Here is a 17,387-nt window from a genome sequence, read left to right on the forward strand (position 1 = left end):
ATAAGTTATTTCAATTTCCCTAACTGAAGCAAATGGTCATTTTGTGCCCTCCATGTAGCAGTATCCAATCCTTGCTTTTTCACTGGATGTGTATGTGTGTGTGAATTTTGGGGAGCGGTCCTCAGAACCTCCCTCCTGCATGCTCATCTGAAATAGTAGACTAATATCTCATGGGTTAGTGCTCTTTTGTCTGTACTCCAGAAGGTCTCTAAATTGGTCTCAGGAGACCATGCACACTCTGTGCAGCAGAGGGATGGGGATCTTTCCAGGACTGAGTAGAATACAAATGCCCTGTTTCCAAGGATCTGCCTTACCTGAGTTCTCCCTTTTGGTGGGGCCTCATTATTGGCTTTTTGATAGGGGTCCCAAAGTTTTAAGCAGAACTTGGTTTTAATTTAGTACTAGAATCTAGAAGATTTTAATGGTGCAGAATTAAATCAAGTCTAATTCTTAAAATCAGTAACAAAGAAAAGATAGGTATGGTATAATATAAATGATGACTTTAGTATCAACTTAACAAAGATGAAAATTATATTCCCATTATTGAAATGTTACTTAACCATTCAAGTATAACTCTCAAATTCACTATAATATATAAACTATTTTATCTTTCCTTACTTGGGGGAGGGTCAGCCTTTTTGTTTTATTCAAGCTTTCAACTGATTGGATGTGGACCGCTCACATTAGGGAGGGCAATCTACTTCACTCAATCTACTGATTTAAATGTTACTCTCATCCAAATACACCCCCACAACGACACAGCATAATATTTGATCAAAAAGCTAGGTGCTTTGTGACCCAGTCAAGTTAATACATGAAATTAACCATCACACTCCCTCCTTCCCTTCTTCCCCTATCTTCTGGGCTGTGGTTACCCAGAGCTGGGCTTCTGTTGCACTGAGCTGGGTGTAGAGTGAATGAGCAGGTCGTAGCTCAAATGCTATGGATTCTTGCTGCTTTTACCAGAATTTATTAAATTTTTCTTTCTTTTAAAGATTCGTTTATTTATTTGAGAGAGAGAGCCAGGGGAGGGGAAGAAGCAGAGCGAGAGAGAGAATCCCAAGCAGACTCTCCACTGAGAACAGAGCCCAACATCGGGCTCAATGGGGCTTGATCTCAAAACCCCAAAATCCTGACCTGAGCTGAAATCAAGGTCTGGACACTTAACCAACTGAACCACCAGACATCCCCCAAAATTAAATTTTTCTTGAATAAATGTTTCCCAATTTACTATAAGCCATTAGGAAAACTTTAATTCATTGGGTAAAATGGAACTCATTCTCCCGGCTCCTTCTTTCACTTCCTCCCCTCTTGCCAGAATTCCTTCTTTTCCGAAACCACTCACTTCTTTCTTCTTACCATCCTTCTTTTCTTTTTTTCTTCCAACACACATTTATTAGAGCCTGTAGTCTTACCTATCATCGTCATATAAAGAAGAAAGTAATTTATACAATGATCCTTGTTTATCACAGTCTTTGGGAAAATAACTTGCAAAGCTTGGAGATCTAAGAACTCTGCATGTGGGAACTGAATGCCAGCCCTTCTATTCCCAGGGGGAAGTGTGGCTTGGGAAAGAGGTTAACAATGGGAAGGGTCAGACAAGGTTTATCTGTTTATAATGGAAGGTTTACCTCAAAAGTCATCTGTATTCTGTGACTTAGAGGAAAATACTTCACCGGAAATTATGCATGTATTGGTTTCAGTGTTCTGAATTTGGTCTTGATTTCAAGACTTTAATTATTTTTAATTAATATACATGACTTACACTGTTGCCTTTTCTTTTTAATGAATTTAAATATTGGCCTAAACCAGTAATCAAAAATCTAGTGATATAGTTATTGTCCTCTGCAAAAAGTGGGCTTTTGTTTTTGATACTAACTTTATTGAGTATTTTATGCTTAGATATAAGTGAAATTTAATTTTAGAGATATTTGCATTATATATCTTAAAGTAGTGTTTTGTTTAGATTTTCCCTAAGTTATTTGTGCTGCTACATCAGAAAATTGAATAATGATTTCATAATTTTCTTTATTAAAAATAGCTGAAGCAGTTGTTTTGAAGCTAGTGGTATATGAACCATCTCTAATTCAACATGTTAATCATGGATGCTTGGGGGCAGTATTTTGGAATCAAAGTATTAAGAATAATTATTATCTCCTCAAACAATATGCATTTATTTTGTGTGTGTGCATGTGTATTTTTGTTCAACTTAAAAATGGAGAATAAATGTCGCTATGTCCAAGGACCTGTACCAGAGACACAAAGTCCTCCATCAATTTTCAGACTACTTGGAGAGTGGGGGACATAAAACTGAGATGGTAGGCTAAGAGAGTTCCTTTTGAGGTTGGAGAAAAGAGTAGCAATTTGTTTGAGGGTCCAGAAAATGCACAGGGGAGGTGATTTTGAACTTTGTAACATACATTTTAAGTTGAAATTAATTGCTTCTGCTTCCATATTCTTTGCTTCTTCGTTATTGTATTTTTTCATTCAACTTTAGCATACTTCATTACTTGTATCTGTTTATCTGACTAGTTTTAAAGCTTCTTGAGGACAGGGACCATGTCATAATCATATTTGCTCCAAATACTTGCTATTCCTTTGTATCCTTTCATTGAATTGCCATGGTAGTGGCTAAGCAAATGTTTGTCTAATTAAGTTTGGCATTATTATGAAGAGAAAATTATGCAGAAGCTCAGAGCTCTAGTCTATATTAGTCAAAATACCGTTGATAAGAGGGTTTATGATTAGCAGATAAATACTGTGGAAGTGACATATACTTTCCTCTGAAAAGCAGTCAGGGCCCAAATAGACATGAGGTCAGAAGCTGTAAAAATATTTTTGAGAGTAAAGGGGGATATGGGAGGACATACTTGTTTACAGACACACAGGAGAGAAAAGGTAAGTGGTGCTTGTTAGAATTCTATAATGACTAGAGTTCTTAATTTGTACCTATGAGTATAGATGTATTTTAGCTTTTGCTGAGGATTAACTGTACTGCCTACCAACTATGCAAGATTGTTGTATAAGATAGGAAGAGATAAAGAAGACTTGGTTTCTGCCCTCAAGCAGCTTTTCCAAAATGTAGTTTCAACAGAAAAATTATCAGCATTGTTTCTCTTGCCTTAGCCTTCCCTATTTTTTATAACTAGGGCTGTTGATTCTCCCCACCCAGCACCAGCTATTACCTGATTCTAAAGCTACCCTTTTTTTTTTTTTAAAGATTTTATTTATTTACTTGACAGAGAGAGACACAGCAAGAGAGGGAACACAGCAGGGGGAGTGGGAAAGGGAGAAGCAGGCTTTCCGCCGAGCAGGGAGCTACAGGCCCTGATGCAAGGGCCTAGTCCCAGGACCCTGGGATCATGACCTGAACCAAAGGCTGATGCCTAATGAATGAGCCCCCAGGCTAAGCTAATCTTGAGTGAGAAAGACATATAGCCTCATTTTCACTATTTAGGAGGACTTGAAAATGAGTCTCACCCTGGACCTGGGGGCCCGGATTCAACCCAGTCATGGGCGCTGGGCTCCATTTCTTCCTTGAATCTTGTCCTTAACAGTTAGACGTGGGCTAAGCACTATTTTGTTGTCACATGATTAGATTATATATTATTTGCTACTCTCTCTTTTTCTTGGTCTGGTACCTTTGTTCCCTCAAGCTTCTGCCTTAGCCACAAGAGTGTCAGCCATATATCTCTCTGCCTATTTCCACTGACTGTCTGGCCCCAAATACTGCCTGTTTGGGTCCTTCCAGTCTCTTTCTGTGAGCTGGGCACCATTCTGGTACAATAGACTATAGGCCCCAACTCTGTAAGAAATGGGAAAATCTCCCAGGACTGCCATTACTGATTACTGTCCTTTTCATTTCCTGAGACTCTCTGCTCTCCTTCTTTTGGAATTGGCCATTTCTACACACTCTATCTGTAAGACCTGATTACCCAAGAGTAATGGTTTCCTGAATCGTGCCGTGTTTGCTGTACCCCTGGATTCTAAGCCTTAGACTATCCAGCACCCTTTCCTGGGCCAGTCTTTATAGCTGGACCAGGTTCTGGCCTATTCCCACCTCCATTGTTACTTTACCTGGTTTCTCTCCTCTTCCTTCCAGTTCCATGTTTCTGAGGATCCTTCATACTTCAAGTCTGGGTAGGTATTGCTAAACTGATCTTCTTGTATTAAATGATGCTTCTAATTTAGGGAGAATAATTTTTCTTAGCAGATATGGATGGATACAGCTGTACATACACACACACACATATATATATTTCTTAGCAGATATGGAGATAACAAATAAATAAATGAATATATATATACACACACACATGCAAATGCACACATTCATCCATAATTCATCCTTTTTAAATATTAACTTTGTGTCCAAGTGTTGATATTTCTTTTCATTCATCCATTCCTCCAACAGATATTTAGCAAGAAACTTCTGAATTTAAGCCATCTGTCTCAAATATTATTGGTAAATTCAACCCATACAGACACTCTGAAGATAAAACTCTACTAGCTTTAGGAATTCTAAGATGACCACATGAATTCTTTAACTTTTGTGCCATATAATTATGAGTGATAAATTCTAAACCATGAATTTAACTTTAAGGCTAAGTGTATTTTAATTTCAAGTAATAAAAATAGGATCTCAACTCTATTGTATGGGATTTTAAAGCTGTTATATATAAAGTACTTTCCATATTTTATGAGGTAGGTTTTATCATTATCCATAATTTAAGATGGGAAATAAAAAATGGAAGCTCAGAGAAAATTAAGTAACTTGCCCAAAGTCAATTGTCAGAAAGCAGTGGAAAGAGATGGTATACTTAGGTATATCTAGGTCTACGTCCAGGTTCTTACCATATCACCTCTTTAATATTTAATACAGAATAAAAACAACAGTTGAATTTTTACAGTTTGATCATATTAGAATATCTTATTATATTTTCTTTAAAATGGTTGCATTTTTATTCTTCCTGATAAGCCTCATTACACAGAAACACTATATGGTCATATCCAACTCCCACCAAGCCCCGAGCATTTGTCTAGCATTTAAATGGTTAGAATACAGCTAAAGAAAGGGGTTTGATCAGTAAGGGGAAAATGCATGGCTTCCCTTCTGCTCAGGAACTTCACTTATGGTCCAGTATCTTAGTCCTTCATTTAAATTTTAAAGCTCTGAAGTTCTACCAAATTCTAACAGTTTTCCAGCCCATGGCAGAAAGAGGGGATATGAAGGCAAAAAACTGCCAGAAATAATAGCTGCTGTGTTTTGATGAGAGAAGGGGTGGGAAAACTACAAAAGCGGGCAAAGGGACTAAGAAAACTAAGAAACTTAAAGACCTTTTATTGTGAGACACTAGACACACCCGCCTTAAAAAGGCATTGTATTATAATTGCCTCTTTACAACCATTTTGAAGGTTGCTGGGATGTAGGGACCCACATGATTTTGGGAACCATGTTAAAAGATTAAAATATATTACAATTCTTTCTCTTGGAAGGCAAGAAAGTTTGCACAACATATGAAAGCACTGAAAACCAAAATGGTTTTAGGACTTTAAGGAATAAACTTCCATTTTCTGAAAAATTGCACCCTTTTGGAATATGTATCCCACAGCTACTCCTTTTTTTTTTTTTAATTTTGTTTTGTTTTATTTTTTTTTCAGTGTTCCAAAATTCATTGCTTAGGCACCACACCCAGGGCTCCATGCAATACCTGCTACTTCTTAGCCTCTCTGTGACCTTAGGAAAGTCAATTTCTCAGAGACTGTTCCCTCCTCCATAAAATGAGGCTAATAATAATAACAATGGGTTAGTTGTGAGTATTAAATTAGACCAAGGGCTAACACAGCTCCCAACATATGGTAAGTCCCTAAAAAAGAGTTTGCTATTGTTTTGTAGGTTCTGTCCATTTGCATTTTGCATTTACTTGGATCCATGGATTTAGGTTTTTGCATTTTAGAGCTTAAGAAAATTCATCTGCAGAGATGTGTTTATTAGAGTTTGCTTGCAGTATCTTGAGATCCATCTTTGCCCGAGTTTCTCATTACTTTTTACAATTACCGGAGACTCAATTATATTTCTCATCTTTTTTTGTTGTTGTTGCCCAATCACTCCATAGGAACCACATGGCAGCCATGATCTCGTTTAAAGAACACTAGATCAGCCTCTGGAGAGCCAGATTTCATTCTGTCTCTGCCAATACTCACTGTGTGAACTCAGGTAAGCAGCTTAACTTCTCTGGGCTTTCTGAGTCTGAATTTCTTGCTGGTATTCCTATTGCCTTCTCTTACAGCATTTTCTATCAGTCTTTGGAACTATTTAAATGCCTTCTTTGAATAAATTTAAATATATGCATAGTACAGTGTTTAAGTACACGGACTCTGGGGTCAGTCTGACTAGCTCCCAAACATACTAGCACTGGAAGGTAGGCAAATTACCTAACTTGCCTGTACCTAGCTCTACTTATTTGAGAAATGGGGATAAAAGGATCTACTTTGTACAGTTATTAGGAGGATTAAAAAATGGCCAACACACCTGCAGCATTTGAAATTATGCCTAGCACAGGGTATAAGCCCCATAAGGGATTTGGAGATGAATACATTTTTAAAGAGCCTGCAGTTTACTGGAGGAGATTAAGACATATACCAAATAACAAGGAAGAGTATGATACATATTCCATAGAGAAGAAATTTTAGAACCTGATGGAACACAGAGGAAGGAATGATTAATTCCTACTGAAAGGACCAAGGAGGGTCTCATGAATTAGGTCAATATCATCCAGGGCAGGAGGAGTGAGCTGGCTATCAAGGGAAGGGTTTCTTGATAGAAGTAAAAAGAGGCAGGGTGAAAAAAACTCAGAAAGTACCCAATGTGCAGCTCTTTTTAGCTGCAGTGTTGATGCTGAGTGAGGTTGTATACTGAGAGATGAAGCTAGGAAAATGACCTGGGATAAGATCAGTGAGGAGTTTAGTGTTTTGCTAAGGAGTAGGTGGTTGACGCTACCAGTATTAAGAAGCACTGAAGGTCATTGAAGCTGATATCATGCCACTTGTGGGCTAGGAAAAAGTCTCAGGTGGTTCTCTCAAGGAGAAGGTAGCGGAAAGAGAAACTAGAGTCAGGGAGAACATTTAAGGGCCATTGGAATAGTCTAGTGAGAGATTGTAAGGGTCTAAATTGGGGAAGTGGTTGTTGGGGTAAAGAGAAGGGCTAGAACTGCGAGCTGGGAAGGTAGGTGCTATCTTATAAACTCTCCTATCTGCCCATCATTTCTTTTTTCTCTCCACTCTAGTTCTTTCTGTCTATCCTCCCAGCTCCTCTGGCATTCTCTCTATGGTGATCTCCCTGTGCTCAGTGGTCCACATGTATCTAATCATGGAAGGGTTAAATGGCAAGCCCTCAGTGAACTAAGAAGCTAGGAGCTTGTATTCCCACATGTTTAAGAGAGAGGATGCTCGAGAAGCAGGAAACAATCACACAACAAATAGCTTTTGTTTATTGGGGAGAGGCTTCCAAGCAATAATTAATCTGAAAGGCTTCCTTTACTTACAGGAACCCAACTACTGAAAGGTGCATTTAAACTGCTCTTCATTATATATCTGCCATGGATACTGCATACCAGGAGTTTTGTGTGTGTGGGAGGGTAGATTTTATAATACAGCATCTGTGGTGTGGAGAACACCCTCATCATTGTCTGGGTTTGTGTCATAGCAAATAGGAAAGGGACCATTTAGATCAAAAGAAATAACTATTATAGACAGCACCTATGTGTTGCGGGGTAGACGTTCTCTCTACTTGAAAGAATGCCATATAAGCAATTGAAAGTCATGGGGATTCTTTTTAATTAGTTATACCTGGTTGGACAAAAGAAGGTGAAATTCAGGAATCTGTGCGAAATACAAATCAGAAACCAATCAGTGAATACTGCGACAGAATAACAAAAGGAGATCAGAACCAGGTAGAAACAATGTTAACAATTTTAGAGTGACAATGATGCCCTGGTGAAAATAGACTGTTAATGAATCCCAGAACCATGGTGTAGCAATTATTCTCCACTGATATATGTGAGTATGCACATGTCTATCTATGTATCTATCTATCATCTAATCTACCTATATATGCATAGATGTATATACATCATATAACACATAATATATATAAGTAAAAGATAATTCATTCAACAAGTGTTTGCTGAACACTTACTGTGTGCCAGACACTCTCCTAGGTACTACAAATAAAACAGCCAACAAAAACAGACCATATCCTAAAGAGTTTATATTTAGTAAGGGAGACAGACAAGAAATACACATGAAGTCAAGTGATGATAGATACTAAGAATAAAAAAGAGAACATATTAAGTGGAGAATGAGAGGTAGAGGGAAGGCTATGTTTTGTTTATTATGTTAGGACGGCCTCCTTAGTAAGGCAAATATTTGAGGGGAGGCTTGCAGAGACCTGGGAAAGAAAAGTAGTCCAGTCAGAGGGGATAGGAAGTGATGAGCTCTGAGTAGATGTCTTGGTGTTATTGAGGAACAACAATGAGTCAGGGTAGTGGGAGGAAAGTGAGGGAGAAGGGAATGGTAGATGCAGTCAGAGGAGTAGCTAGGTCTTTCATGACCTCATAGAGCATAGTAAAGACTTTGGATTTTACTCTGAGTGAAATGGGAGGCTTCTAGAAGCTTATTATAATGCTAATCACATAGGGTTAATTTTACTACTTCCATCTACTACTTTATGATCCCATTTTTGCATCTATACATTTCTAATATTAGGCAGGTCGCCATCTAGCCCTCTTTTGTCCTGCTGGCTTCTTTCTCATCCATAGTGCTTTAGCAAAGGCAGCTCTGGATTCTGTTCCGGTGCCTGCCACTGAATCCTTGGATAGTTTCAGTAAGTTACCCTTCTTATTCGGTTCTCCTATCAAAAAGAAAAAAAAAATCAGAATACTTTCACCAAACTCATGTTATTAAAGATTTAACAAGAAAAAAAGAAATAAAAAATGTGAAAACTCATATTCCTCGTCTTCACACAATCGCCAAAGGGCTTAGTATGCAGTAGGCACACAATAAAGGCTTGCAGCATTGAATTAGAAAGTTAAATGAGGGGATTTGTAAAATGTTCTATAAGTTTCTTTAGTGCTATTTTACTCATTGAGCTCAAAAGATACTCTTTCTGGGGGTGTATGACTCTCATTATCCAGAATGTTGAATTATTTTTGTTTTCATAATGCTTCTCTAAGACTATTAAAGAGCTTATTTTACTTCTTAAATTAGAGAGTGAAAATGGTTCATTTTACTTAGATTTGTACTTTGCATGATGCTACAGATAACATATATTTAATTATCCATTCTACAAAATTTTGCTAACAATTTTAGAACAATTTTAAAGCTTTGCAGAATGTTCTGTATATTTGTGTGTGTGTGTACTTTGAGTCTATCTTTTGTAGTAGGTGTGTGCAAAAATGGTCAGAAATTCTTTTTCTTCCTATATGCATGTCCCTTTGATACATCTTTGCAATTCCCATTAAGAGCTAGTATCTAGGGGCGCCTGGGTGGCTCAGTGGGTTAAGCCGCTGCCTTCGGCTCAGGTCATGATCTCAGGGTCCTGGGATCAAGTCCCGCATCGGGCTCTCTGCTCGGCAGGGGGCCTGCTTCCCCTGCCTCTCTATCTACTTGTGATCTCTCTGTCAAATAAATAAATAAAATATTTAAAAAAAAATGCAAGAGCTAGTATCTATTTCTTTGTATCTTGAATCAGAACTTGGCTATGTGACTTGCTTTGCCAACAAAGCATTAGCACATGTAATACAAGTAAAGCCTGGAAAGTTCTATGCATAAGACCCTGCCTTGCTGCTTTTGGGAACCCTGTGGCCAACTGGCATGTCAAGAAACTAAGGCTTACCTGCTGGATGATGAGTCACATATGGCCAGTTGCCTCCTTTGCCTCTGCCAACAGTCAGCCACTACAAGACATGCTAGTGATGCTCTTGTCAGCTCACTGACACATGACTGAGCCTGACCAACAACAGACAGATCAGAAGTAAATCATCCCAGCTGAGCCAAATCCAAATTGCTAACCCACTGAATTGTAAGCAAATAAATGTTTCAAGTGCTAAGTTTGGGGCAGAAAAATCTAACCGATAGAGCTCATGTCCCTATTAATTGTTTATATTTTTGTGAAATGTATTTTCTCTTTCTTTCCTTTTCCTCCAAAACTCATTGTGGTAGAGACAACTGGTCCCCCAACATCCATTTTCTCTTGTTTTATTAGTAGACCTTTCCCCTTCCCCCACCTACCCACATTTGAGTTTTATCTGGGCTTACGGCTGTCCAGTTTGAGACTAATTTCCCTGCCTTTTCTTGCAGCTAAGGTGTGGTCATGTGGCAAAATTATGGGCAATGTGACACAAATGGAAGAAACGTGTGCTGAGAAAGCTGCTTGCTGTCCACTGCCCTCCCACCACTTGTTTTTCCCTCCGGACTGGGATGTGGGGTAGCCTCAGACCAAGAGATGGAAGCCACAGATTAAAGAGGGCAGAGGTAACCCATTAGCTTTGGTCCTACGATGACTTTGCAGATCGTGCCTCCTTACCTGTCCTGGACCACTGCCTACCACTGGTCTGTTATGGGGAGAGAAAAAGAAACTATCTTCGTAAGTATGCCACTATATTTTTAGGTCTCTTTGTTATAGCAACTTGACTTTTACCCTAACTCATATATAACAAATACTCAACAGACACAAACACATAAACATACGCTGCCTACCATTTAGAATTCAGGAGCTCAGTTAGTGTTAGATTCATACACTTATTCAATAACAGTTACTGATTTCCTCTTGTGGGTTAGGCACAGAGTTGCATAAATAATGGCCTTTTGGGGGAGAGGCAGGAGCTGATGAATAAACAGGGATAGAAAAAAATAACAACAACAAAAAAAGGAATTAAAGGTGAAGAGAACTGTAACAGGGGACTCTGTCAGGGATGGTATCCAGAGAAAATGAAAGGATTTGGATATCTTTTAAAAGTTTGCTGTGGTAGGATGAAACACACATCATGAAATGAAGCAACCATTCAATGCACCTGTACAATTACTTTCACAGACTTTGGAGGCCTCCTCTCACTTTTTTCTGGGTCACTGACCTTGAGCTGGGGTGGGAGTAGGGGGTGGCCACTGGCTTACTGTTTTCTCACTTCAGACTTCCAACACTGTCTTTTCAAATGGTTTTGTGTGTTGGGTATAGGGGTGGCAGTAGGGACGGAGGTTAGGTTTAGAGGATTACTGACAATCCTGTAATAACTTTCGAAATAGCTTTTCAGATCAATTCCCATTCATTTCCCACTTTACAGAGAAAAGAGGACCAGGGAAGGATCAACAGTTATGAGAAAAACGAAGAGGAAAAAACTCCACTCACCACACCTGGAAATGGAAGATACCTCTTTGTTCCTGTGTCCCATTCCCCACCCCACCCCTCACAATATCCTGTGGCTTATTTGTGTTTTCCTTCTATCATCCACAATGGCTTTTTAATTTTATATTGAGAGTACCCTAGAAAGAAGGCACTAAGTGAGAAATCACTGCAAAAGTTCAAGAAGAGAACATATATAATGTCTTGGATGTTAGCTAAGAGATGCTAAGCCTGAAAAGAATCTTGTCAAATTAGGTAGTCATGTCTACTTCATCTCATTGCACTAAATCTCCTGTCATGCTCATTTGCAATAGTGGTATTTTTTCTCTTGAGTCATAATGGCCTTACTTTTTTATGAATGCCATGCCCCTTTGTGCCCTATGGTTTCAGAATACCTTTCATTTTCAAATCGTAGGGGTTATGCCTTTATGCAAATCACTTATCCTCTGTAAGCCTCAGTATTCTCCTTTGTAAAATGACTGGATAATCTAGGAAATCTCCTTTGAGTCCCAAATTCAACAATTTGAGTTCCCTTATAAACATATTGATTAAAGTCTGGTGACAACTGTAGCTACAATGACAACAGAATGATGAAGCGTATTAACATTAGTGTTAATGCAATAATCAGCTGTGTTTTATTCCATATGGCAATTTATTTCAACAATTAAGCCTGACTCCATCTGTTTTGGCATACACAATTTTTTTTTTTCAAATGGGTTCCTGAACTACATCTTTGGAAATAATTTTATGTTTTTCAAATATTGCTACCATCAATATACGATGACTGTGTGGAATCTTTCTGATTAAAAAAACAACCATGGATGCCAAAGCCCATCTCATTTGACAGAGGGATTGTTTTGCTGTTTGACCTAATGGATACGTTGCATGGTCTAATCAATAGTCCCAGAAAAGGAAGACAAATCTCAGTGTCGACATAGAGGGAACGCATGTGGGGTGTTAGTTTCTAGAAGAGGCAAAATAAAATAAGCCTCAGTGCTGTCAGCAGTAACATTCTTTTTTTTTTTTGACCTGAGGATCCTGTTGGGACAGGATGTGCCTCAATCTGTGACGGAGACAAGGAATATGGTACATCCCATACATCCGGCAGGGGTCCCTTTCTTTGACTTGGGTTGAGCTGCATTGACAGAACAGCAATAGGAAACATTTGTCTTTATCTTTACGATGCTTGACAAGAGGCATGATTACTGCTGTAAGGGTATCAAAATAAAGAAAAAATGGGCTGTCCTACAGCCCTGCTATTTATCACATTCAGAAACGCTAACCCAAACTAGCAGGAGAGAAATTCCGTGTCAAATTGCCTCTAAAAATCATTATTTTTCTCCCTGAGATAATATGTGAAACCCATGGATCCACCCATGCTCTTCCCTCCCCCCCACACTCCCTCCCCGCCACTTTCTCCAGGTTTGCAGCTGGGGACAGTCTTCCCCTGATCCAGGCTATCCTCCATAGACTGGGAGTTGCCTCCATGTGGCTCATTGCATGTGCCAGTGTGAAAGTAAACACACCATTTCCTGCATGTACAGGAAATACAGAAAAATGTTAGCTAGCGGCTTATTAACAAATATTGAATGTATACAGCAAAAATTCGATTTATTTTGCAGCAAGTGTTAGGATGTCTCCGGGCAAATTAGTGCTGGAGCTGACTTTGTTCAACCCCTTTATTTATTTTCTCATTCCTTGTTTTCTAATTAGGCAAGCTTTCTTCTGCTTTGCAAACACCCTCTCTGCCTAAATCATTGCAGGTCTATGGCATCCTCAATACAGCAGGCTTACACATTCATACTAACACCATGATAGGGAGGTATAATCCATCCTTTTGCATCTAGGCTCTAAATTGTTTCAAGAGTGATACTAAATGCCTTTATGACACAGGATACATTTTCCTGCTCTGACTTATAGAGGGCCGGCTAAAGCCAATGGTTTTTTCCAAAGCAATTGTGAAGAGCAGATGGGTCTAAATAGTGTTTGCATTGAAAGGCCACCTCCTTCAGGGTATGGCATCAAGTAGTTTCTTTTTCCCCCCTTAAAGTGTTCTCTTTCAGCAGGTCTTTGCAAAAGAGGGTATTTGTTCACAGTTCCTCATAGAGAGCAATTCAAGAATTAAATCAATGGCCGTGTACTAAACCTTGTTTGAAATTCCATATTTTATTTGGATTTGCATTCTTTTGTAGGACTTAGAGCAATGGTTCTCAACCTTAGCTGTCCATTAGAATCATATGTGAAGCTTTAAAAAATATTTAAACCCAGACTCCTTCCCAGACCAATTAAATCAGAATACCAGGGTGGAGCGATGGCAGTGGCTTTTCTAAAGTTCTCTAGATGATTTTAGTGGGCAGCAGACCATTAGTTTTTAGGGTTATTATGATAAGAATACATTCAAAGAACTCCTTTTTATTCAATAAATATTTGAATAACTACTATCTATTAGGGAAAAGACTATGTACCCTAGGAGATTCAACGATATATAAAGAAATTTCTATGTTCTCAAAGTAGCTGGTAAGTTAATAGAGGCCATGAAGTTAGTTTTCATTCATTTCACACATATTTATTGAGTCTTCTTATGTGTTATAAGCATTAGGGAGTGAGTATGGAATAAGAAAGACAAAGCCCCTGTTGTCATTGAGCTTACATTCTAGCAAAAATAAATAAATAAATAAATAAATAAATAAATAAATAAATAAATATTTTTTAAAAAATAGGTACTGATTAATCATATAAAGAAATGAACACAAAGATGACATGGTAGAGAGTGGCTGAAACAAAGGAAGAGTCTCGGGATGCTTCTCTGAGTGGCAGATCTGAACGATGTAAAGGAAACAGTCAAGTGAGGGTCTGGAGGGAGTTTTGGAGAGAAAGAACACCAGTATGTCGAGGTCCTGAGGTGGGAGTGAGCAGATGCCTGAAGCAGAAAGAAGCCAAAGTCCTTAGAGGAGGGACGTGGTCAGAGATGAGGTCAGCGAGGTGGACAGAGATTAATATTCTGCATAAAAGCTAACCTTAGCAGAGAGAGGAAAGCGGGCAAGCTTTGGAGACGCAAGTGAATGTTTGAGAGCATCTGGAGAAAAATGACATTGCTTTGGTATGGGCATTCGGTGTTCATAGGAAAAGTGGTTTTGAATTGTATCTTGAGGGAGAAAGGCTGAGAACTGGAGGGGAAGGGCATGTTAAGTAGTAGCATTCCTCTGCAAAAACAGAAGGCACAGCAATCTAGGCTATGACTGGAAAGCAGCGCATTGTTCCACTTGACTGGAATGAGGGATGCAGGAAGCAGTGTGGGAACTCAGAGGTTGGGATAATAAAGGAACATGTATGTAGAGAGCTTGGGCTTCATCCTAAAGACAAAGAAAAACCCAAATATATTTTCTGTTTACTTCTTCTGCCTTATGTCTGGCCCATTCCTGCTTCACTCTCTGTATCCTAGCAACCCCTAACTACTCCTTTCTACCCTACCTCCCATACAGACATACCTGTAGGACCATGCTGGTCCTAGCCTTTAGGTTTTACAATTGTCTTTCCGTCTGTTTGAAATATCTTTCCCATACTCTTGGACTCTTCTCTGTCAATGAGTCAAATTCCTAACTAGGAGTTTGCCACAGTTCCTTCCAGAACGTGTTTCTGACTCTCATTGGTGACTCCACAGAATGAGAGGCATACTTCTTCAAGGGCACTTAGCATGGTGAGTGGATCGTTCCACTCTAGTGGAACGCTAGGTTAGGTACAATGCTCTGTGCTTGCATTATGGTTTAATTGACAAGTAGGCAATGAATACTGAACATGACAAACAAATTGGTATGTTATAAAGTGGTAAGAGTGGTAGGAACAAGTAGTTCAGGATATGGAAGATTGAGAATAGTGCAGAGGGTAGTTACATTTATAGTAGAAAGTCAGAGTGGGCCTAATTGAGAAAGCAAAATTTCAGCAGACTTTGACCAACTGTTCCAATTTGCCTGAGACTGAGGACTTTCCTGGGATATGGGATTTTTCAGTACTAGAAGTGGGATAGTTCTGGGCAAACTAGGATGGTTGGTCACCCTAAAACTATATGTTAATATTTGTCTTATCTACTAGTTCTAAATTTGAGGGCAGAAACTAGATAGTCAGGGTAGCGTGGTGGTAAAGATCATAGGCATTGGAGTTAAACTGGGTTCAAATCATAGCTTGGCTATTTGTTAACATTGTGACCTTGGACTAGTAAGATTTTTAATGAACCTCTGTCTCTTAATCTATGAAACTGAAGTAGCTGGCACAGAATAAGCACTCAATAAGTGTTGCTGTTATTATTATTCATAATGCCTAGCACAGCCCCTGGGGGAATAGCAGCTCCTGGGTAGATGTTTGCTAAAAGAACAAATGAATTAATGATAATGTACCATGTGCCAGGCACTAGGCTAAGCCCTGGATACATGAAGATGAATAAGACATGATTTCTGCCTTCAAAAAAAATCATAGTCTTGCAGGGGAGACCTACGTGAAACACCATATTTGATTTTAACAACTGCTGTCTTGTTCCACCATGACAATCCTCATTCTACTTTCCTAGTGTACTTTTCTTTTACATGGAGCATATTACTTTTTAATATTCTGCATATAGAATATTCTTGTATGTCACAGTTATTCTCATTGGAATGCAACTGCTTAAAAGCAGGAACCTTGGTTTTTTTTTTTTTCACTGAGATATCCCAAGTGCCTGAAACTACCAGCACCAAGACGATGCTCAATAATGTTTGGTGTTTGAATGAATTGAAAGTTCCATTTGATGTGATAAGAGCTTTTAAAGAGGATGTGCAAAGTGTGGGTGACTACTTTTAGAGTCAGGAAAAGTTCCTTAGACAATGTGGCATTTTAGGTTGATCTTTCAGGATATGTAGTGTTTCTTTAGAAGATTGGAAGGCATTTCAGGCTCAGAGCCCATCAAGAGGAACTGACAGGAGCAGGAGGGTCAGGAGAATGCAGGGCCAATGAAGGTGGAGAGAGGGATTGAGGGGTTAAGGAGAACCTGAGGGATGGGTGAAGTTTAAGAGATGTTTCAATGTGTTGGTGCTGATGGAAAATGGATCAAAGGATGAAGCAGTGTGTGGAATGACACCATGGGGACCAGTGTGTAGTTACCTAAGAATCTGGATGGAGATGAGTTGGTAATTTGATAGAGGATGGTTTTAATCTTTAAAGAAATAAGATCACTTGAGCATTAGAAGGCTAAGGGGAAATAGCCAACAGAGGAGGCAAGAATAATCACAGAAGAGGGCCCAACTGATGTAATAAGGTTCTGAAAGAGACAGATAGAGATGAAATTGAGAGGACAGAGAGAAAGAGGGAGGGTTTCCTCTGAAAAGAAAAGAAAAACTCAGTTTTCTTCAGAGACTAGCGTTAAGCTTCTCACCGCTTGTGTGGAATCCAATACTGATTCATTAAGTAAGTCATAGGAGACAAGTACTGTCATAGATGCTGAGTCACTATTGGTAGCTCAGTCAAATCCTATTACCTCATTTTAAGCTGGATAGCAGTTAAGAGAGGGAGCAACTGGAAGACTTTCTTCAAGAGGAATGTTTAGAAATAAACATAATCACTCAGTTAGAAAGCACAAGGTGCTGTAATGGAATTTTCTGGCTAACTCAGAATTCACCTAAAAGACTGTTTATATTTCCACCATTGTTAAAAGTGATAGCATTTTTTGTCTTTAATGAGAATGGCAACTGAAAAAAAAAAAAACAACACTTGGTTTTTAAAAAAAAATTGAAATGCCTCAGAATTTTATCCCAGATTTTCATTTAATTATCCTTAGTTGCAGAGGTGCACGGTGTGAGGGATTAGTATTAATGGGCATGGAATTTAGTATGTACCCAGAGACAGCCTTTTTTCAAAAAAAAAAAAAATTACTCAATTCCAGTTGTAGCAAACGTACTTAGTGAATTGAAGATCCTGGTTATTTGCTTTTACTTTTTTTTTTTTTTATCTTTTTTTTTTTTTT

General features: G+C 38.7%; 1 long non-coding RNA gene across 1 annotated transcript; it reads left to right on the top strand.

Annotated features, from left to right (window-relative positions):
* Positions 1-10,363: 10,363 nt before the first annotated feature.
* LOC123947432 lies at positions 10,364-12,400 on the top strand. The gene is made up of 2 exons (XR_006819755.1): positions 10,364-10,645; positions 11,340-12,400. It is a non-coding gene; the product is annotated as an uncharacterized LOC123947432 (long non-coding RNA).
* The last annotated feature ends 4,987 nt before the right edge of the window (positions 12,401-17,387 follow it).

This window comes from Meles meles, chromosome 7 (genome assembly GCF_922984935.1).
Source record: "Meles meles chromosome 7, mMelMel3.1 paternal haplotype, whole genome shotgun sequence".
NCBI lineage: Eukaryota > Metazoa > Chordata > Mammalia > Carnivora > Mustelidae > Meles > Meles meles.